Here is a 23462-nt window from a genome sequence, read left to right as displayed (position 1 = left end):
TTTGAGGTCTTTGGCAAGTTTTTAATCAAGTTTTACCGTTAAGTTTTAGGAGTTCTTTTCTCCAGTCCTTTATCAGATGTGTCTTTTTGCAAATACTTTCTCCCAGTCTGTGAATTGTCTTCTCATTTTCTTGAGCTATTATTAATTTTAATGTCCTAGAGTAATGATTTCCAGAACTTGGAAAGACAATTGAATTGAAATTCTTAATAAGTACCTAAAAATGGCTAAAAGTCTACTAAGTAATGTAATGGCAACATTTTAAGCATTGTAAAAATACAGTGTTATAATTGTATTTTCTGGTGTCCGTAATACATTCACAGAGTTCAAAAACTAATTTATCAATATCACAAGGTCTTGCACATCCTGTCCCATACCCTCCACTCCAAAGACACATGTACATTTTAGGTAACTGTCAAAACTTGGAAAGGCTGTTTGAGCTCCTCCCTATCATGTAAACATTGTGTACAGAGACTTAATTTAACTCCTGTTTACTTAATTGTTTGAATGCGAAGTTCTTATAGTGATTTTTGTCCATTAATATTAGCTTATAATTTTGGAGGGAATGATGGGTGTGGTTGCTGGTTGGTAATAGTAAGATCGTGTAGCCTTAAACTGCATAAATAGAAGGGTTTCCGAGGGGTGAGCAGCAGGTATAGAAAGTAACTCGAAATTTGACAAAACAGTTTCTTGTGTTTGTGCAATCTTCTTTAAAACAAACACACATGAACAAAAGAATACAGAAATGCCATTTGATACCTATAGCTATTTCCATATACAGGCGCTGGTTTTTAATTCATATAAAACCGAAGAGCACTGTTTGTGTTTTTCCCCCCAGAGCACATTTCAGTTCTTACCCTAGAAATGAAAGTCAGACTATTTTGTGACATAAATGTAGGATTCCATTTTGTCTGCAACAAAGTACTGCTTTCTTTATTAGCACAGGTGATGTTATAAAGTCATACCTCACATTACACTTAAATTAACAGCAAGATGATAGAAGTTATAGGTTGCTTTCTGATTGCTTAGTCTGTCTTGAAGATATTTTTTCCTGATGGTTTTGACTGAAATGATCCCCACAGAACCTCAGATTGTATATATATCAAATGATTGATAATGTAACCACAACCGTTCAGGAATTAGGGTAATTCATGAGTGTACTCAGAAGTTAACATGGAATCTAATACATTCTTAAATTTTAGTTGAGTAGAAGATCTGTTCACTAAATAGCATTTAAGTACTTACCCTTTAGAGCTCAAGAATCAGCTAGAAAAAAATATAAACTAACCTAGATGAGCTCAACGTCAATACTTGTGTTTGAGTAAATTTGATTGATCCTGTGTATAATCCATGGCAAATTAAAAAATGGTAGTTGATCCTTGCTACGTAATATGTGTCTGCCCTTTCCCCTCCCTGTCACTAAAAATGTGTTCAAACATGCAAATTAGAATACCATGCAAATCAATCTGATTTAGATTTTCTATCGTGTGGCACTATATCTGCTCTTTTATAGAAACACAAGGACTGATAGTATTAAAAAAAATTATTTGATGAAAACTTAACTAACCCTGGTATTCTGGTTCCACATCCACCTCTTAGGAGAAAAGTACTTCCTTACTCGGGCGCTGTTTCTTAAGGTACCCCTCCTCTAGACATACCCCAGGTGCTTAGCAATATCACCCATGTACTGAAAATATTTGCCTCTAATGTTGTCTTGCACTAATAATTGCCATTGTAAAAGCGACTCTACTATAAATATATAATACTTAAATACAAATAGTTAATCTGCCACCCCACCTATCAGCCTTTACCATCTGTTATATTTAATGTCTGCTAAGATTACATATGCTTAAACAAGTTTCGTTTTCAGGTATTCAGCTTATTTATTTGGTTGGCATGAAAATTAGATTGGTTTGAATATCTGGGGCAGCATAACCCAGTTTTTTCAGGGGCTAGATTATAGCAGGTGACAAAAATAATATGAGACTTCAGAGATTTCATAAATAATGTCTCTTGTTAGAAAAAGTCTAACCGATAGGCATCAAAATATGTGTTTATATTCAGACATTGCCCTTCAGTATTCAAGTGCTGGGCGTGTTTGTTTGGGTCTTTGATTAAAAGAAAGTGAGGCTTTTAAAAAAGATTAAAGGTAACAGTTTTTACTTGGTTAACCGGGACCAAGAATTTTCTGAACTAAGAAAGGCATCTTTGAGGGCCCTAGTCAGTTGTCCCAGCTAACCAGTGATCAGATCTTCCCCGTGATGTCCAGCCCTCACACAGAAAGCCAAAATGAACTGAACATAGCACTGAATTATAGCATTTCAGACTTTATAGTGAAGTTACTTGTTCAGTGGCAGGCATTTGTAGAGCTAAGGATCAATGGCTGCTTTTTAAAATGAGCTAGATGTATAATACGTAATAGAAACCAGATTAAACAGGCCTATTAAAGTTGATACAAGAGGGTTCTCATGGTTTGCATCTGTGAGGTTATGTTATCCTCCCTCGAGAACTGAGAGGAGCAATCAGGTTCTTCTATTTGACACTGAGCTTCCCCGTGGCCTGGGCATGCTGAGTGTGAGCCTGAAAAGTAAGGTAGACATGGTTCTGGTTTTCAAGATCATCAACTAGTACAATGATCTTCCGAATTGCTTAAGTGGCCATGTGGATCCTAGAATTGAGGAAGTAAATTTCTTTTATTTGATTTTTGGGAGGATGTGTGCTCAGAATTAGTGTTGGACATTACCAGGTATAGATCTGTACTTGAAGTCTCTTCTCCCAAGAATAATACACCTTACAAAGGAGAAGAGTAAATTTCTCATTTCAAGGTGGGAAAGCAATGGAGTCAAGGTTTTAACATTACCAATGCAGCTAATAACCCCTGCCAGAGACCATGCCCACAGATGTTTAAGTGTCTAGATTCTGATCTGTGCACTATAACCATCAGTCATTTTGCAATCAATTAAAATTAATTTGGTGGAGTGAAAACGAAATCCCCTCTGCAAGGCTGACAACTCTTAAGCTAGGATCCTTAAGTCCCTGAAATTGCATGCAAAATTTGGTGTCTGTGTTTCTTGGTAGAATTTTCAAACAGATCTGTGACTCAAAGAAGATCTAAAAGGCCTTCCTGGGAAGAGACTTGAGTATTTTAAGAGGGAGCTAGCTGTTATACAAGCCAGGGATACTAAATCCGCCTGGTTCAGCCGCTGCCTCTCTGAGACAATAAATCGAAGAAAAGTAGTACCTTTTCTCCTATTGTTAGAGGCATCAAAATGTTTCCATTGACTGAGAGAGGAAATGAATTGGTGGGTCACAAATACAGTCCTCCAGTCCTTGTAAAAATAATCTTGCCTTGCCATTGTAGTTTGCTTTTCCGTGGTATCCCTCTCCTACCCCTCTCAAAGCCAGACCAGGGTCTCGAGACATCATGCTTTGCATGATAAACACACTTGCAAGCCAAGAAATGTAAGTTTCAAATGTGTTGTCTTAAATAATGATTGTCTTAACCCCCTAAGTCCAATTGTCCTCTTACAGCCCTGGCTGAATTGTCAGGGTACTGTTCTGTGTGGTGGAGAGAAACACAACCATCTCTCTGGTGTAAATATTTCCAAGGCTAAAATAGTACGGAAGCTGAAATTTTACTCGGAGTCAATTCAGTACAACAGCACTTTATTAGTGGTGCAAACTTTCTCCCTGAACTGCAGCCCAGGCTGCTGTTCCTGGAGGGATATCTTGGAATCCATCTTTGGGTCTCTTCCGATGCTTACAGTCCTTACCAGTGGATTGATCCAGACACTGAAAATGGATGAGATTTGCCTAATTCATGCCTAAGAATGGCAAAGTAGCCTAAATCTTTTAGCAGAATCATTCCCAAACCTGTGGATCACCAAAATCAACTGGGAAGTTAAAAAAAAAAAATACACACATACTTGAGTCTTATTTCATTTCCACTGAATCAGACTGAGAGAATCTGTAGTTTTTGACAGATTTCGTTAACCAGATGGAAAACACTGTTCAAAATATACATCTCCTCTCCCATAAAACAGCTCCATACAGTATATGGTTGAACTTGGGCAATCCAGGGCCTCGCTTATTTGAATTATTATAAATGTAGCTTTCCAAATCTATGCATTATCCCCATTTCAAAGTGCTGGTATACATGGTCTCTTGTTAGAACTCTTGTATTTATTGTTTTCTATCCATAGCTGAGAGTATTGGCAGAATGCTAACATAAGAGCAAACCCATTTTGGTTGTAATCTAATGGTTTCTCAATATATAGCTCAGACGTTTCACCCAGAAAATCCTTCCAAAAAGTAACCACTTACTCACATTGTTCTTTGGAATTCAGTGGAACTCGACAATAAGACTCAATAAATACTGTTCCTTTAAGCTTCAGAGCCTATTATCGATCTCACTTTCAAATTCATTCATGGCACTTGCTCACTTTTCTGCAACTTGTCTGCCTGGGGGCTCTATCCATTTTACTTACTTGAGCATTGATACCCTTTTATTCACCGGCCTTGAAGAAAAGCTATTTAAAGCTGTAGTCACACTTCCCCAGCTCTGGAGGAGGGTTAAGGAAAGGTGGTGGGAATAAAGGATCTTTATTCATCTTCATTGTCTAGACAAGGTGAGAAAGAATCCAGGACTGGGAAATCAGACAGCTCCCAGCGTACCCAGTGGCAGGGTTCTCTTGCACAATGTCAGAATCTTGTTCAAAAGCGTTTTCAGTACAGTAGACACCCATTTATTTAAAAGTAAGTATATAATGAAAAGATAGATATGAATATGCAGTTATCACCGAGTCTTGGTTTCATCTTTGCAAATACAACCCAGGGCTACGTGAACTATGCTGTGGAATGCAGAAAAATTATTGGAACGGCTTTTTGATCCCAAGACAGATGGGACAGAGTCATTCAGCGAAGTGGGCCTTGGGGTCTTCCCAGGAACAAAGAAAGAGCACCAGGGCCCAAGTGAGACAGAAGTGACCAGAAATGAAAAGGTTAGGCATCTTAAGTAACTGTGTCTCAAAACATAGTAGAAAAAATGGAGGAACTTGAAAATGGATAGACCTGGGTTCAAGTCTTTGCTTCAGTTCTTACTAGCAACGTGGTTTTGAGGTGAGTTATTTAACTCTTCTGTTTCCTCAAGTGGGCCTAACAAGATGACTTTACAGGATTCTTGTCCCAATTAAATGAAATAACATCCGAAGAACTGATTACAGCATTTAACACAGAATTTGTGCTGATGTTTAAAAATACTTGCACACTCTCTTTGCCATTTCACCTCACTGTGTACCCCCACCTGCCTCCCCCCCACACTGGCCAAGTTAAGGAAGACCTGAGCTAGATGGAAGTGGAGGAGACATCGATGATGAGCTCTCACTAACTACTGCATAAACAGGATGGTTCATCTCCCTCCTGTGGAAGGGAAAGGGCTATAACCATGGAGATGAACTCTAACTGTGAAGACCCTTGGATTAATATTTATTATCTAAGCCCGATTACTTGGTTGCAAGAAGGTCATCAGCTATAGCTCCAGATGGGTGCAGTTAGGGGTTCCAGGGGAGATGCAGACCTCTGGTGGTAGGTGTTTAGAAGGATCCATGAGGCCCCTCCTACAGAGAGCAACAGACTTTGGGAAGTGGTTCACATAACAGCAAATGCAGAGTAGGCTGAACCACCACAAACCAAGGCAACAGAGTTCTCCTTAGACAAGAAATGTAATGATTTGGGGGACCTTCTGAGTGAGGTGGGATGTACTATGTGCACCTGACATGGCTGCCTTCAGATAGTAGCCTATTAGCTGAGTTACAGTTTTCTCTTCTTGGTGCCTTTTGACCTGAGCATTTGCTATGTGCTGGGCCATCCTGTAATTTGGCCACAGCACCTCCATAGCAACCGATGATTCAATTTCAGTGTAACCTGTTCTTGTAAATTATCCATAGATGACTCTACACACTCCCGTGAATGGGACTGAACTAGATTTGACTTTATGTGCCAAAGCAGCGCCAACTTGTTAAAAAATTCCTCTTCATCTTTTCTCTCGTAGGGAAATGCATCACAGTGCATAAATATTTGAACATGACAAATTTAACGTGGCATTTTCCACCAGTACTACAAAAATTGAGTGAATGAGATTCACTGAGTTCGTCCATTATGAGAATGGACAAATCCTAGGATTTGAAATCAGCAGTTAGTCATTTGCTTAACAAAGTTGGGTCAATAATGAAACCTTAAAAAGCCACGAGTTACACAGTCATGGAGTCAGGACCCCATTATTGTATCATTGTGGTTCTTCTGGAATGAGCTGACAATGATCTGGTCTCACATTTAGCAGATGTAACCAAAAGGACAATTCCAAAAACAGTCAGACAATTATCAGTATTCTTTATCTCACTGTATTTTCCAGCATATACCCAGTTGCTGACAGTTGCTGTTCCTCATGAAATGGTTTCCAGTTAGTGGCATTCCAAGTTGGACATCCCAGCTTCAGCACAAAATAACCCTTTTATTTCGCATCAAAATCCAATCTGTGTTGTGAAGAACTGGTTTTCACTTGCCATTGTTTTCCTGATACGTAGTGATTTTCAAGAATTGGTGGCTGTTGTATATGCTTTTGAGCCTCTAGCAACATTCTAAAACAAATAGATCTTAACAAATACTAATACATCAATGATCTTTTCCTTGAGACTTTGGGGAAAACAAATGGGATGTTTCCTGTAACATAATGTTGTATAATACCAGTAATATCTTAATGTCTTGAAAGATCACTGTGGAGCCTAAGTATTTGTTGAAATGAACTGACTATTAGAGAAAGAATAAGAAGTGATAATACAAAACATAATTTTTGATGTTAGATTTGTTCTCTTTTTGAGTTGGGGAGTCAAAAGCACAAGAATGCCCCCCAGTTGAATTCAAACATATCTGTTTATATGTCTTTCACCTCCACTCATTTACAAGCATCTTGTGCCCACCTTTATATCACTCATGTCTAGCGGTGCCTTGCACACAGTAGGAGCCTAAAGGTGGTATCGTCTCTTAAAGTCCAGATTCTTTGTAAGTCAAGTATACCAGTTTCCTAGGACTACTGTAACAAATCACCACAATCTCAGTGCCTTAAAACAATAGAAGTGTATTCTCCCACCATTCTTGAGGAATCTGAAATCAAGGTGTCAGCAGGATTGATTCCTTCTGGAGTCTCCAAAGGAGAATCCATTCCATGCTTCCCTTCTAGCTTCTGATAGTTGCCAAAAACCCTTGACATTCCTTCGCTTGTAGCTGCATCCCTACAGTCTCTGCCTCAAACTTCACATGGCTCTTCCCCTTCTATGTGTCTATATGTCTCTGTATCCACATCGCCCTCTCCTTTCTCTTCTAAAGATGAGTCATTGGATTTAGAGCCCATCCTAATCCAGTATGACCTCATTTTAATGGATTACATCTGCAAAGACCCTGTTTCTAAATAAGGTCACATTCACAGGCACGAGGGATTAGGACTTGAATGCATCTTTTTGGAAGACATAATTCAACTCACTACATAAAGGATATAATAAAGACTGGATTATGTGCCCGAGAAGTCTTGCTTTAACTGTTATAATATGATGTAGAAAAACCATTTATGTTGATTATGATCCAGATATGTTTTTACATGAGTAGTTACCAAGACTTCCTTAACAGTCTTTCCACAGATAAAAATTATGTCGATGTGTGCTATTTCCTTGGTATAACATATTCAGTAAAGAAGCAAATAGCACTCTCTGAGAAGTACCATGATGATTCTAAAAACATTTATTTTCTTATGATTGTGAGAAATATTGGCATTTTTGTTTTCAATGTTGATGTGTGTTTTGAAAAATTCAGAGGGGAAAAAAATGATCTCTGGCTATGTGGCAGAAATAATGCTGAGGACTCACCCACCACTCCAGCAACCCGCCCAGATCCTCTGGCCTGGGACACAGGAAGACAACTATTCCCAAGGTTCTTCTCAGTCAGCCAGGTGTCAGAGTCTGACCCATGAACTGTGGGCGGAACTGATGTAAACCACTTCTAAGTTTGGCCCTTGGAAACATTCTGCTCAAGTCTCCTTCCACCCCTTTCCCTGCTTTGGGACCACGTTTTCCCGTGGCGTAATTACCAGATGGAGAAGGGCTACCTGGCCATCCTGCAGGGTGACACGAGTGAGGGATGAAGGTGCTCTGTGTTACTGCCTCACGGTCCAGCGCGCTCACACAAGCTATGGATCATGCAAGTTTATGACGTCATCCAACTGTAAGGAAACAGAGTTATGTGTATTTAAAGCCCCTGGGATACAAAGCTTGGCTGGAATGTATTGATCTTTGCCCCTGTGCCATGATTCCCAGTGTCTGGTTCCTCGAGATGTTTTTCTTTACATCAGGAACTGAGCTCCTTCAAAAAGCAGTATCCACATTTTTCTTCAGCCTCGTAACGAACACTCATTTATTTTGCATCTTATTTTTTAACTAAAAGAGAAAAATAAGCAACAACAACAAAAACAGTGAGTACCTCCCATGTGTCAAGCTCGCTGCTGTTAAGCAGGTAGAACGTATTGGCTTTAGAAGAAAAGACTGATCGCACACTCCAGATTTAGGGAACTAGCTAACAAAGGCAGCAAACCACCCTGCGATATCCAATTGGTTATTACTTATTTTATTCATAAAAAGTTTATCAACATATAGAAAAAACCATCTATGAGAAACCTCAACAATTCATAAAATATTCTGAAAAGGGGAAGGCTTCAGTTGCCCTACCCCAACCTGAGTGAGAGCAGGAGCTGTTCCAGGACCCGCCAGACCCAGAACAAAGCAGGAAGAGTTTACAACTGGACATCTTAGCAAATACCAAATCCAGTCAGGACAGTTGGGACAACTTGGGGAGGAGGTTTGGTGGGCTGTGCAGACCAGGGAATTTTAACCAAAATGACTAGAGAAGTAGGAAGAACAATTATAACTGACAGATCTGAACAGCCTGCTCGGATAAGCTAAAAATGAGTCAGACCTTCAGTATGATGACAATTTTGACAAGAATTCTGGAAGTGACAACGAAAGGAAAGCTTTATGCATCCAGATCAACACAACTGTTGATGGAGCCCCCGAGGGGTTGATGCATTTAGCAAGTGACTGCTTTATGTACATTTTACCTTTCAAATTCTTCAGTAAATTGAGGATAAAAATAAAACCTCATGTTCATATTCTTGAAGTGAAGATGCTTCCTTAGAGGTTGGTAAATCCCCCCAAGTGTCAGTCCAGAGTTGGTGGAGGTGAATGGTTTGTTTGCTAAGTGTGTGGCAAAGGCTTTAAAGACTGCTCCATCTGCAAACGAATTCTGCAAATCCCTTTGGAAAAATACAAAGAAACTCCTATGCTGATTACAGCTCATTCTTTCTTTTTTTAATTTTTTATTTCAATTCTGTTATGGTTTGTCTCCCTGTTTTCCTCTTATTTTATTTTTCCTTCCCTTCCCCTGTGTTCATCTGTTTTGTTTCTTAAATTCCACATATAAGTGAAATCATATGGTATTCGCCTTTCTCTGGTTGACTTATTTCACTTAGCATAATACCCTCTAGTCCCATCCACATTGTTGTAAATGGCAAGATTTCATTCTTTTTGATGGCTGTGTTATATTCCTGTGTGTGTGTGTGTGTGTGTGTGTGTAAATATATATCACATCATCTTTATCCATTCATCTGTCTAAGGACATCTGGGCTCTTTCCATAGTTTGGCTATTGTGGACATTGCTGCTATAAGCATTGGGGTGCATGTGCCCCTTTGAATCACTGTTTACATCCTTTGGATAAATACCTAGGGTGCAATTGCTGGGTTGTAGGGTAGTTCTATTTTTAGCTTTTTTAGTAACTTTCACACTGTTTTCCAGAGTAGCTGCATCAGTTTGCATTCTCACCAACAGATTACAGCTCATTCTTACCCAGGGCCCCCAACATTTTTTTTACCCTAGTAAATTATTTTTTTTACCCTAGTAAACTGCTATTAAGTCACATTTTTTCAAAATATCCTGTAATTTAGATTTGCCATTTTTCTATTTAAGCAAATTGATGAGGTTTTAATAATTTTGGCTTTAATTATTTCAACAAATGTGTAAATTTTACAAAATTAATGTGCATGTCCCTGGCACTGAAAAATAACATTGCCAGAATTGGGAAATATCGAGGGGAACTGGGGGTGGACCATTGGAGTGGTGGCAGCATCTAAAGGTTTATGCACCATGTTGGGTCATCCTCTAAAAATAAAAAAGGATTTTCTTAAAAAGAAGGAAAACTTTTGGTCAGTAATCATGATATATTTTTTTTAGAAATCTAAAATCTTGGGGCTCCTGGGTGGCACAGTGGTTAAGTGTCTGCCTTTGGCTCAGGGCGTGATCCCAGCGTTATGGGATCGAGCCCCACATCAGGCTCCTCGGCTATGAGCGCTTCTTCCTCTCCCACTCCCCCTGCTTGTGTTCCTTCTCTCGCTGGCTGTCTCTATCTCTGTCGAATAAATAAATAAAATCTTAAAAAAAAAAAAAAGAAATCTAAAATCTTACTTCATTTTTAGTTAAGGATTTCAGCCTCTTTCCCCATTGCTTGTAATTATGAATAAAGAATGGAGAATCCTTGGGGCGCCTGGGTGGTGCAGTCGTTAAGCGTCTGCCTTCTGCTCAGGGCGTGATCCCGGCGTTCTGGGATCGAGCCCCACATCAGGCTTCTCCACTAGGAGCCTGCTTCTTCCTCTCCCACTCCCCCTGCTTGTGTTCCCTCTCTCACTGGCTGTCTCTGTCAAATAAATAAATAAAATCTTTTTAAAAAAAATGGAGAATCCTTATTTTGCCCCCCTTTGTGATGATTAGAAAATAAATGCCTCCCCATACCAGTGTTAAGGAAGAAAGTATTCATGACACCTGATAAAGAATGGAAAGGCAGACTTGATTCAGAACCATCATAAGTGTAAGGACCAGCGCAATGGACTCAATTTAAAATGTTAGGGAAAGTGGGAATTTAAAGCCAAGAGGCAGGGAAGGGGTCAGGGGGTAGAAAATTACTAAGAGGATGGGCACCTGGGTGGCTCAGTTGCTCAAATGTCTAACTCTTGATCTCAACTCAGGTCTTGATCTCAGGGTCATGAGTTCAGTTCCTATGTTGGGTTCCATACTGGGCGTGGGGCCTACTTTAAAAAAAAAAAAAATTACTAAGAGCAAACCTCCCTAAGAGGAGTCAGGAAGGATTCTGGCAAAACCAACCTGACAGGAGTCTTGCCAAAGGCAGGCAGGCCAGGATGAGCAGACGGCACCTGCAGGGGAACCTACCGGGTATCCAGGGCGATCAGACATCAAGCGTGGGGGGGGGGGATTCTGTCTACACCAACTTAGCGAGATTTCTTGCTAAAATTGGGCATGCAGAGACAAACATGGAAGTCCAAAAGTCAAGGCCTATTTGAGAAGAGAGGTCAGAGGAGCCTAAGTAAAGTCTGGTCAAGGAGAGAATCTTTGTCACCAGACAAGCGACCTGGGTGTCGGGAGAATCTCAGGCTGCTTCCGTGTCTGTCCTCAAGCAGCTCTCTGACTGCAGACAAGTCACTGTTCCTCTGAGATCTTCCATGTTCCTCACCAGTAAAATGGAAGGTCTGCTTTAGACAGCATTTAGGTTCTTACCTGCTTTAATATTTTGAGATTCCAGAAGAGGAGGATTCTTTACTCAGAGCCTCATTTCATCTTAAATAGGAGGACAGAATGAGAACTCCAAGTTAGAGGCTCAACCACTAGCTCTCTCAGGGAAGCTCTCCTCATTTTGTCTGCATATGTGCTGGTCTTCCAAAGTGTCCCTAAGAGGCATTCTTCCTGGCCACAGACATCTCTGTTTAGACTTCTCCAGCACTATCCACCAACAAGAGTCTTTCATTTTCCTTCAATCTGAACTGTGGGCCAGTTCAAATTCAAGTGTAGAATCTGACAATGTCTATGCTTTTGTTTCTGGAATGAATCAGTAGAGTCTGAGGGAGGAGGCTGAGGAGACGAGGGAGTGATAAATGCATGTGAGTGGAATTAATAGCTTCATCGGCCTCGCGCGTAGTCTATGAATTGAAAAGCCAAAAATCTCCAAGATCCTCACTTCTCAACTGAAATTCGATGGAAAGGCCTGAATTCATTGAGGCTAGAAAAATACGCCCATGAAACAAACTTCTGGCAAACGATGATCACAGAACCAGAGGAAACATGTTTTGAACACTCGGTCTCTTCACAAAAGCCATGACTTCCTCACACAGTTTGTTTCACTGACAAATGTTCTCTCTCCTCAGACAGAGCTGAGCTAAAATGTGAGGAGCTTCCCGCAATTGGCTTTCTCAAGAGCACCACTTGGCTACTCCACGTTTCTGAAGAGGGCTGTCTGCACTTCCCCGGATGGGCACGTGATGCAGCCTCCGTGAGGAGACGGAATCCATTGCTCTCCTTCCCCCACAGCAGCTTCTTGGGCTTTTAGCTTAAATCATGTCTATTTGAGGGCTTGGAGCTCCCTCTTCATTTTCCCATCAATCCCCATAGCAGGGCACATTCCCTTTCCAAATAGCTCCAACCTTTGATTACTAATCTTCCCATCAGTTGTCAGTGAGTGGTCCATTCAACGTTCCAATCTTGAAATCCTTCTAATGAAGACAAATGAGAAATAAGCTCGTCGTGAAACAGCTCCTGGTGCATTGAAGTCTCTCGATTGCCTTTGCTTCCACTCCACTCTGAGGCCTGAATATAGAGTGGAGACTGGGTTTCAGTGACAGATGGCAGAGGATAATCTTTCATTTTGCCATAAAGTTAAACCCTCAGAGGGGCTGGAAAAAGCTTTCTCTTGGAAAATCAGTGGTTTCGTATTTCCTTGCTTTTAACTAGAAAAAGTATCTCCTTTCTGATTTTCAAGATAGAGAACATGCCTTTCCTTTTAAGCGAACCCACCTTGCAAAATGCTAAGATGCTCTCCATTCCATTTTATTTACGCTTCTGGGAGTGCCTTGTGTGTTTAATCCATGTTGATTTGACTGCGTTTGAGGCCCAGTCATAAATAAGAAAACAGGGCTATTAAGGATATTCCAATAAACAAACTCCAGAAAAGAAGTCTTCCAGTATTATTTGTTGATATTTTTACAGAGGACAGAAGACTAAAGGAAATACATGACTGAAATTAATTTTTTAAAGTTGACAAACAGGGACTATACGTGTGACTAAAAACATGTCTTTTAGCTCTTACACTGGCTAAGAAAGCACAGGTTGATATCCAGACGAAGCATTTGTTTTATCCTGTGAACAAGTTCGGCCAGAGGGGGTTATGATTCTGTGAGTGAAGAGTGTTTGTACTGTTGGAGCAAAGCAGGGAGAATATCATTGAGACCAACAGCTTCCAACCTTAATCAATAGATGGCAAAGAAGTCAAAAGACAAATTATCAATAAGGAAAAAACCCTGGGTGTTCTAAGATCATTTAAGAAAAATGAGAGTGAAGATGGTTCCAGGTGTGGTGGGAGGGAGATGTCTAGCTCAGAAGGAAAAAAACACCTTGCTTGGGCAGGTGTCCCAGCTAAGTCACAACACACTCAGGGATAAGCACTCACACTTGGATTTGGGGAAAAGTCATAAAAGGGCACAAGCTCTCATGAAGGAGAATAATTCCTCAAGTGGGTTTGAATAATAGTGATGCCCATTCTCCTTCATGTGGCTCTGCATAATGGTAATGGCGGAGAACATACATATACATAGCAGGGTCGGAAAATCTGGATTCCACTAGAATTTTGAACGGGGGAAGCCATGCCTCATATGTTCACAATCTCTCTCTCCCTTGAATTGCTCTCCTACACTGAATGTCTGACCCTAAAGACCTTGAGGAGCAAGAATAATCCTTTTGTAAGGAATGAGGGTGTGGAGAAGCTGGAAGGACAGGACCCCAGTGTTGAAACCTGGTTCTCTCACATCACACACCATGGCTCTGACAAGACAATTGCTTCTTCTGCTCCAAAGGAAGAGACTCTTTTCCTGGGCCTGAGGGATATTGCAATCACTGTTAAAGAGGAAAGGCTATTGAGGTAGCAAAGAACAACAACAAAGGATTAGCCAGGAAACAGAGGAGCTCTAAGACCTATAGCATGGGATTTTTCTACAACACAATGAGCATCACCACATCCCTGAAGGTTTCCGGAGTGCTTTCTTTTTCCGGGTAGTAACCCAAGGTTGGGAACACTCCAACCTCCCACCTAAGTTTTCATTATGTAGTTCCCCGTTAAGAAAGGAGCGTGTCCTTGAAGCTCAGAAGATTGTGTTTACCTCTAGGCAGAAACGTAATGAAGGACAACATCTTAATGTGAAAAACAAACTCCATCTACTCGTCCACACATCTCTCAAGTTTCTGTAAATGAATTCTCACAGAGAATCTTCTAAGTGGTGTTTGGGAATTAATATCACGGATACATTTTGTTATGTAAAATTATCTTTTGAGTGCTATCACAAGGACCTGACCACCATTTCCCACAATTTCTGCCCCTCAAATTAAAACAAAACAAAAAAAGAAAACGAAAACCCTCCAAATAACTACTTCACAAATTTTGGAGCCCACCAAAGTGGGAACCATCTGTACTCAGATTTAACAAAATGTAGGTGCTGGTGACAAAGGAGACAGTGCAGACTAACTCAGAAGTGGCACATGATATGTTCCCATTTGCCCAAAAGGAAATTAACTAAATCAGTGACCTTGAAGATACAACAGAGCGGCTGAGGTTGGAGTCAGGTTCCAGCTGGCTAAGAATGAAGAAGGCAGGAAGGGAGGTTTCAGGAAGCGGAACAGGACAAGGCAGATCCAGGTGAAGTTCTTTAGGATGCGGCAGAATTCAGGAAACACAGTTACCGTGGTATCAAACATTGGTTGGAAGGGTGAAGGCATATGGCTCTACCATTATCTCAAAAATGCACAACCTTGGGACTTCTGAGGAATACAAACCTAGCCTCTGGATTCACAGTTCTGCAATGAATTCACTGAGCCAGCCTAGCAGTTAAGGACCTGACCCTGGGTCTCACTTCATCAACAAATAAGACCACATATAGAGGGTATAGTATTATATTCCATAACAATCGCCACAAGAAATACACGTGTATAGTCATTCATACATGCATAATCTCTATCAAGGAGACAGAAGATGCTTTGAAAATAAGTGACGTGAAGACAGTGGTCAGGAAATGCGGAGTATTCTTAGCAAAATGAGCGTTACGACGACTGCTAACTATGTGCCACTGCCTACTAATGACATTATCCGTTCTGGTCTTCAAATTTCAAATGTTGAGGCTATGGGACCTGGTGAAGGCAGGCATGGGGGGAAATAGTATTCTTACCAGCATGTCATCTTTGAAGTAAAGGAGTAATTTCAGGAATGAAGAGGTCACAGGAGAAGCAGCAGGATAATAATGTCTCAATAATCAGTGAAATTATCTTGAGATAATGAATGCTTCTACAAGGCAGCAGGCATGGGGGAGGAAAGGAGTGAAGTGATGAAAATGGCCCTAATTAAGTTTTCCTGTGATGGGGTTATGGAATAATCTGAATTGGTCAGGTTAGAACACTGCATAAAGATCTCCATTTTGGTCATGTGAGATCTCTCTTCTCTGAAAGCATCTTTTATTTTGTAATTACGTTTTAAAGGAGGGTTTGTGTGAGCTTTGGGAATTCTCATTTTTATTTCTTTCCAACTTATTTTTGGCCTTCAGATAGCTACTCAAAAGTTAATGAAGTGGCAAAGTTATTCCTAGTAACAAAGAAATCATTGAGAGAGGGGTGGGAGGTGGAAAGAACAGCGGCAAGTTAAGATAGCCTTCAGTCCTCCAAGCCTTGAATATAAACAATTTAAAAGCTAACACTTTGATTATACTGAGCGCTCACATATCCCAGCATTTTACATAAATATTACCTATGAAGTAGGTTCTATCATCAAGGTTAACTGGCCCAGGTCACACAGCTAGGATGTGGCAAAACCAGCATATTCAAACCTAGACCCAAGTATATTCATGCTCCTAATACTGTGCTGTCTGGCTTCCCTGTGGGCCCTAACTGTGGGTGGCTTTGTATGGCCAGTGTTTGGTCCTTGGAGCCTTTTCTTATGAAAGGGTCCCACTGGCAAGTGGACACTTTGTTCCTCATGACTCCCCCATTAACAGGCCATGTTTTCATTGCTGACACCTTCCCACTACTACCTGGAGTTGCATTTCTTCTTATTTATTTTCCTTAATGGAAGCTAGAAGCTAAGGCTGTTCTATGTATTCAGATTATGGCTGCTCAGGAGCACCTGGGTGGCTCAGCTGGTTAAGCTTCTGACTTCAGCTCAAGTCATGATCTCAGGGTCCTGGGATCGAGCCCCGGGTTGAGCTTTCTGCTCAGTGGGGAGTCTGCTTCTCCCTCTCCGTGCTCACGCTTGCACTCTCTCTGTCTCTCAAATAAACAAAATCTTCAAAAAAAAATAATTAGGGCTGCTCAGGGAAATGGACCTTCGTGAAGGCTTAAAAAGCAAACAGAAAACTTTTCTTTTTTTTTTCTGATAATCAGAGAAAGGAGAGAGAGAGATTGATTCTATGGTCTTGACCTGAGCAGCAAACTATTGTATCCTTGCTCATCAAGAATAGGTTGCTGGATATATTGCAATTTTTTCTCTTGGAATTTGGTGGATAAATTTTTTCTTGAAATTTGGTGGATAAATATGCCTTTAATTTTTAATCATCTAGCAAGAAAAAATGTATGTAAAAGTTAGAATATATACTTTTTATTTTCGTGGAAATGTCTGGTGTTTCTTACCACAAGGGAGATAATAAAAAATTACTTAATGCAGGCAAAAAAGGAAGAAAAGAAAGAAGGGCTGCTGCAATAGCAGAAATCCAATCCAAGGAATTTCAGCCCCCAGAGATGGAAGTCATTGCCCAACATTGCCCCGTCTTTTTTACGGCCATGTGAAATGCCAGATGAATAATGAAGAAGACTGGAACAGGGAACACTGATTAAAAGGAGAGGTTCAGTCAGATCACCTGGCTTCGATTCTGCTTCCATCACTTACTAGCTGAGTGGATCTTTGTGTGGGACACTCAGTTTCCCCATCTGTAGAGGGGATATGGTTCCAAATTCATTAGCTTGTTGTCAAAATTTAATATAACAATCTATGTAAAGCTACACAAGGTAAATGCTAAATAAATATCAGCTATTACTATATTAATATTTAACTTTCGGGGAGGGTTTGTTAGCTTTGACATAGCAGTTAGCACACACGAGTGTTCCAAAACAATGGGAAGGTATTTTCTCACAGTTCTGGAGTCAGAAATCCCAGATCAAGGTGTTGGCAGGGCTGCACTTCCTCTGAGGGCTCTTAGGTAGACTCCTGGTTTGCCTCTTCCAGCTTCTGGTGGCTATGTGCCATCTTTGTGGCTGCGTCACTCCAGTCTCTGTGTCGTCCTCAATGGCCCACTCTGCTCCTCCATGTGTCTTCCTCTCTGTCTCTTATAAAGACATTGGACTTAAGGCCCACTTGGGTAATCCAGGATGATCTCATCTCAAGATCTTTAACTTAATTACATCTGCAAAGACCCTTTTTCCAAGTAAGTTCTCATTCACAGGGCCGGGGTATTAGAAGGTGGACATATCTTCTAAGGGGCCACCATTCAACCTGCTACAGGTGCTAGGCATTTCGTTCCATGTCTCTTTCAGCTTTATTCTTATTCTGATCTTATGCTGTTTCCTAAATGCTGAAGGGCCTGCCTTGAACCAAGAAACACTTATGCCACAGAAGATATAAAAATAAAAGAGCATAAGCCACAAAGTAATGCACATCAGAAATGATCGAGGCTATGAGAGAGCTACAGATGGAGACACTGGGGGAGGAGAGGCCATTTTGGAAGGGAGACAGTAATTGAACCAGGCGGTGAGCACCATATGCAGGTAGAAGGATGGGAAAATAAACATTCCACATAGAAGAAACAGCAGAAACAAATGCAGAGAAGTGGAAGAGCATGGGATATGGATTTAAAATAGCAAATGGGTTTTGCTTTAGCGCAAGGGTCTGCAAACTATGACCTGTCCATCCCATTGTTTTTGGCTGGTCCCTGAACAAACAACAGTTTTTATATTTTTTTAATGGTTGGAAAAAACCCAAAGAATGATGAAAAATTTGGAACGTGTGAAAGTTATATAAAACTCAAATTTCAGGGGCCACACCTGAAGGCTTATTGCAATCCGGTTACCCTCATTTGTCTATGGCTTGTCTATGGCTGCTTTCGTACGACAGTGACCGAGCTGAGTGGTGGGTAAAGAGCCTGAACATTTCCTGTGTGGCTCTTCACAGAAAAAGTGTGCTGACCTCCTGCTTTAGAAGAAGCCTAATGGGCATAAAGGCAAATAGTGGAAAAGATGACGTGCTGGTTCGCGCTGCGCACTCAGCCTTTTGTAATAGTCTCTGTTCTCCAGTTTGCCTCATCTTTTTCTGCTCATCTAAATATACTATTCTAAATCTCACTTTCTCAAGGCTTTCTTTGGTTATTTGCTAAATTACCTCATAGCTGATTTTGCAATCCTTTTTAAGCTGTGGTTGAATCATAGCAGTTTAATGTATAACTTATTACACCGTCTAGGTACTGTATTTGGAATTTAGGAGACTCCAAACCACAGAACTGCCCCCCTCCCCCGGCAGATTGGTGGGGCAGAGGGATTTATTTGCAGAGATGAACCTTTCTTCACCCTTCATGATACACCATACAGGGAGCCAATTCTTGTACCAACCAAAAACAAATTTAGTTGACTGTTAGTTTTGTTATTTTCTTTTCAGTTGGTTAAGGTGATAGTGAGCCATTTGCTGCTTAACTGCCCCCTGGGGGAAGAAAAAAATGGCAGGAATTACCATGCAATAATTGCCAACCATTGAGAGTTGAGTCTCTGTGCCCCCTTTTGTTAATAAGGCAGCCCTGGTAGCGATCATTAAGATGGTGATTTTTCCATGAAGGAGAAAACAGCTCCCTGATGAATTGGAGCTGAGATTAGAAAGGGTAGAAGCAGTGTTCTCAAATTCTAGCATGGAGAAGAATTGCCAGGGGAGCCTGTGAAAATGCAGTTTCTCTGGTGTCTCCCCCAGGGAATCTGTGGGGCTTCAACGGAACTCAGGACTCTGCGGTAATGAGTTAAAAAGAGGAGGAAATTGAGGATCCAAGCTGCACCCCACCAACAAACCTTGGATATTTTGTTCTTAACCTGTTCCAAGAATCCCTCAGTTGTTATAGTTACATGTATATGCTTGCATATAACAAGAATAAAGTAGACAGGGACATCACTTTGAAAACTTTTCCTATTCTCACATTCTGTTTAACTACCTTTATTCCCAGGGAGTAAATATGAATTGGTCCATAATCCAAGTAAGAAATAACTTGATTTGGAGTATGGAGGTCCCGTAAAAAGTTAAAAATTGAGCTACCCTATGATACAGCCATTGCACTACTGGGTATTTACCCCAAAGAGACAGACGTAGTGAAGACAAGGGCCATATGCACCCCAATGTTCATAGCAGCTCTGTCTACAATAGCTAAATCATGGAAGGAGCCGAGACGCCCTTCAACAGATGACTGGATTAAGAAGCTGTGGTCCATATATACAATGGAATATTACTCAGCTATCAGAAAGAACGAATTCTCAACATTTGCTGCAACATGGACGGCACTGGAGGAGATAATGCTAAGTGAAATAAGTCAAGCAGAGAAAGACAATTATGGTTTCTCTCATCTATGGAACATAAGAACTAAGAAGATCGGTAGGAGAAGAAAGGGATAAAGAAAGGGGGGTAATCAGAAGGGGGAATGAAGCATGAGAGAGCATGGACTCTGAAAAACAAACTGAGGGCTTCACAGGGGAGGGGGGTGGGGGAATGGGATAGGCTGGTGATGGGCAGTAAGGAGGGCACGTGTTGCATGGTGCACTGGGTGTTATACGCAACTAATGAAACATCGAACTTTACATCAAAAACCAGGGATGTACTGTATGGTGAATAACATAATAAAAATATTATTATGAAAAAAAAGAAATAACTTGATTTGGGAAAAGGGCTGGTCTTTGAAGGCAGTTATACATACAATGGAGCATTATTCAGCCTTAAAAAGGAGGGAAATTCTGCTGTATGTGACAGCAGAAATGAACCTTAAAAATATTATGCTAAGTGGGGGCGCCTGGGTAGTGCAGACAGTTGAGTGACCGACTCTTGATTTCGGCTAAGGTGGTGATCTCAGGGTCATGAGATCGAGCCCCACGTTGGGCTCTGTGCTTAGCAGGAAATCTCCTTGAGTTTCTCTCTCCCTCTGCCCCTCCCCACACCCCCCATGCACTCTCTCTTGCTCTCTAAAATAAATAAATAAATCTTTAAAAACAAACATTACTCTAAGTGAAAAAGCCAGTCCCAGAAGGACAAATTCTGCGTGATTCCACTTCTGTGACATCTAACGTAGTCAAACGTTTGGAATTTCCAAAAGTAGAATGGTGGTTGAGGGGAGCGACAGGGAGAGATAGGAGTTGCTGTTCAGTGTGTAAAGTTTCAGTCATGGACGATGAAAAAGCTCTAGAGACGAGCTTATAGTTAACCATAATGCACTGTTCACGTAAACATTTATGATGGTCGATCTCGTGTGTGTGTGTGTGTGTGTGTGTGTGTGTGTGTGTGTTTTCCACAAGTTAAAAAAACCCACAGGCAGTATAAATGGAGGTTCAAAAGGGAACTCTGGACAGAGGCTGCTTTGACTGAAAGCTCAGCTCTCTCAGCAAAACTGTAAACTTGGGTGAGATCCTGAATCTCTCCGTAGCCTAGTCTCTTCATCTGTAAAATGGGAATAATAACATTACCTAAGTCTTGTGGTAGTTGTGAGCATTAAATAAACAGAATAGAGACTGGCCTGCAGCACATTTCAATAAATATAAGGACTTGTTGGAAAAATTCTGTGTGCCCTCGTGTACCTCTTAAGAATGGTCTGAGCATCAAGAAATGTCATATTTAAATGAGTTGTAATTTCTTGAAAGACTTTCTTTATTTGAGAGAGAGAGAGCATGAGTGGAGTGAGGGGCAGAGGGAGAAGCAGACTCCTCGCTCAGCAGGGAGCCCGATGGAGGGCTCCATCCCAGGACTCCGGGATCATGACCTGAGCTGAAGGCAGATGCTTAACCAGCTGAGCCACCCAGGTGCCCCTAAATGAGTTAAAATTATACCAACACACTCCAAATTAGCCAGGGACTTGTTCCTTAGAGACCACTCATTTTCTCTGTGTGTTCAAGAAAATGATCCTCATATTTATAAATCTCAGCTTGAACCTTACTTTCATTTTTAGTAACTAATATGTATTGAGCACCATATGCCCAAAACTTTGATAACTGCTTTATGTGATTCAGTTCACATATTACTAATCCTATGGGTAAGTACTGCCAGCCCCATTTACAGATGAGGAGACAATACCACACGGCTGGTAGGTACAAAGTCCTGGGACTCAAATCAAGGTCATCTGACCCTATTCTTTTGGAGGAAGTAGTTCTCAACACAGGGCGATTCTGCTCCTCTGGTAGGCTGAATAACGGACCCCCCCCAAATACATTTCTGTCCTAACCCCCAGAACTTACAAACATTACCTTATGTGGTAAGAGCAATTTTGCAGATGAGATAAAGTTAAGGTTCTTGAGACGGGGAGATTAACTTATGTAATCCAGGTTGCCCAACAGATCCTTAAAAGATCCTTATAAGAGGGAGACAGGAGAGTCAGGGTGGAGGAGAAGGTCATGCGAAGGCAGAAGCCAAGATTGAAGTGGTGTGCTTTGAAGCTGGAGGAAAGGGCCACTACCCAAGGGATATAGGTGGCCACGAGAGCCAAAAAAAAGACAAGGAAATGGATTCTCCCCTCAGAGGCCCCAGAAGGAACTAGCCCTGCCAACAACTTGGTTTTAGCCATATAAGACTCATTTTGGGCTTCTAACCTCCAGAATTGTAAGAGAATAAATTTGAATTGTTTTAAGCCACTGATTTTCTTGTAATTTGTTTCAGTGACAATAGGGAACTAATACGGTCCTCCAGGCAACATGTGGCAATGTCTGGATAAATGACATTTCTATCTGTCATAACTCAACTGGGTAATATCTGGTGGGCAGAAGCCAAAGATGCTGCTAAATGTCGTACAATGCACAGGACGGTCCCCGCAACAAAGAAGTCTCCAGCCCAAATGTCACTAGCACTGAGGTTGAGAATTCTGCTCTAGCACTGGAACTGGAGGATCTGCACGCAATGCCAAACATTTCTGACCTTCAGTTTTCCATTCATCTAGCAAAACTCAGGTTGATATTGAGCACTTCATGGATGTGGAAGTTGTGTTTGCCTGGTTTATCGTTATCTCGCTCAAATCAGTCATGGTATCATAGGACGTTTTGTATGTATAGAGTATAATTCACGATCCTCCCTCTGGTTTTGAAGGCTCACCACAGCTGACCCCAAACTACTTTTTCAGTATTTTTTTTTTTAAGATTTTATTTATTTGTTTGACACAGAGAGAGAGAGAGCATGCACATGCGCATGAGCACAAGCAAAAGCAAGGGGAGCGGCAGGCAGAGGGAGAGGGAGAAGCAGGCTCCTGGTTGAGCAGAAAGCCCAATGCAGGGCTCAATCCCAGGACCCCAGGATCATGACCTGAGCTGAAGGCAGATGCTTAATCAACTGAGCCACCCAGGCGGCCCTCAGTATTATTTCTTATTAGTCTCTNGGCTCAATCCCAGGACCCCAGGATCATGACCTGAGCTGAAGGCAGATGCTTAACCAACTGAGCCACCCAGGCGGCCCTCAGTATTATTTCTTATTAGTCTCCTTCACAAACTAAACCACCTTGAAAAAGGGGCAACTCCATGTAGCTCAGTGGCAGGAACAAATGAACTTGGTGAAATAGCTCTATGCTCTTCCAGCCATGGTATCCCATTTTAGATTCAAATTCCGCAGGAACAGTCTGTTCTGACTTGGTCACATGCTCTCCCCCAGACTAAGCACTCATGGCCAGGGGCGATCTTTTCTCACTTTATTCGGAGAGAAATATTGGTGACTTTGAAGACTTCTCTAAAGCACTCACTCTAGTCACTTGCACACAGTACATATGCAAATGTTGGTTAAATGAATGACAGAATGAAACACCAAGTCATTGGGACTTATTCTGACCTTTATCTCTGTCCCTTATTTTGTAATTATAGCATGTGATCATGTCAGGTTTAACCTAAGCATTATGTGGCAAAAAAAAAATTTTTTTAATTAAAGTTCAGGACACCTGGGTGGCTCAGCCAGTTAAGGGTCTGCCTTTGGCTCAAGTCATGATCCCAGGGTCCTGGGATCGAGCTCAGTGGGGAGTCTGCTTCTTCCTCTGCACCCCTCCCCCCACTTGTGCTTGCTCTCTCGCTCGCTCTCTCTC

The 23462-nt window shown here is 41.3% G+C and overlaps 1 long non-coding RNA gene across 5 annotated transcripts in view; it reads right to left on the bottom strand.

The window, feature by feature from the left end:
• Positions 1 to 1300: 1300 nt before the first annotated feature.
• Positions 1301 to 23462, bottom strand: part of LOC117796991 — a 39917-nt gene continuing 17755 nt past the window's right edge. The window contains exons 3-6 of one of the 5 annotated variants that reach the window (XR_004621802.1): positions 18223 to 18383; positions 17316 to 17507; positions 11659 to 12741; positions 1301 to 8263 (exon numbers count right to left, since the gene is read on the bottom strand). This is a non-coding gene — a long non-coding RNA (uncharacterized LOC117796991). Of the gene's footprint in view, positions 8478 to 11658; positions 12742 to 12948; positions 13347 to 17315; positions 17508 to 18222; positions 18384 to 23462 lie in introns of all 5 variants that reach the window. The other 4 variants (XR_004621801.1, XR_004621799.1, XR_004621803.1 and 1 more) reach the window with 4 other exon arrangements.

Source organism: Ailuropoda melanoleuca, chromosome 17, assembly GCF_002007445.2.
Source record: "Ailuropoda melanoleuca isolate Jingjing chromosome 17, ASM200744v2, whole genome shotgun sequence".
NCBI lineage: Eukaryota > Metazoa > Chordata > Mammalia > Carnivora > Ursidae > Ailuropoda > Ailuropoda melanoleuca.
The sequence above is the reverse complement of the archived record's forward strand: the minus strand, read 5'-3'. Positions and strand labels throughout refer to the sequence as shown.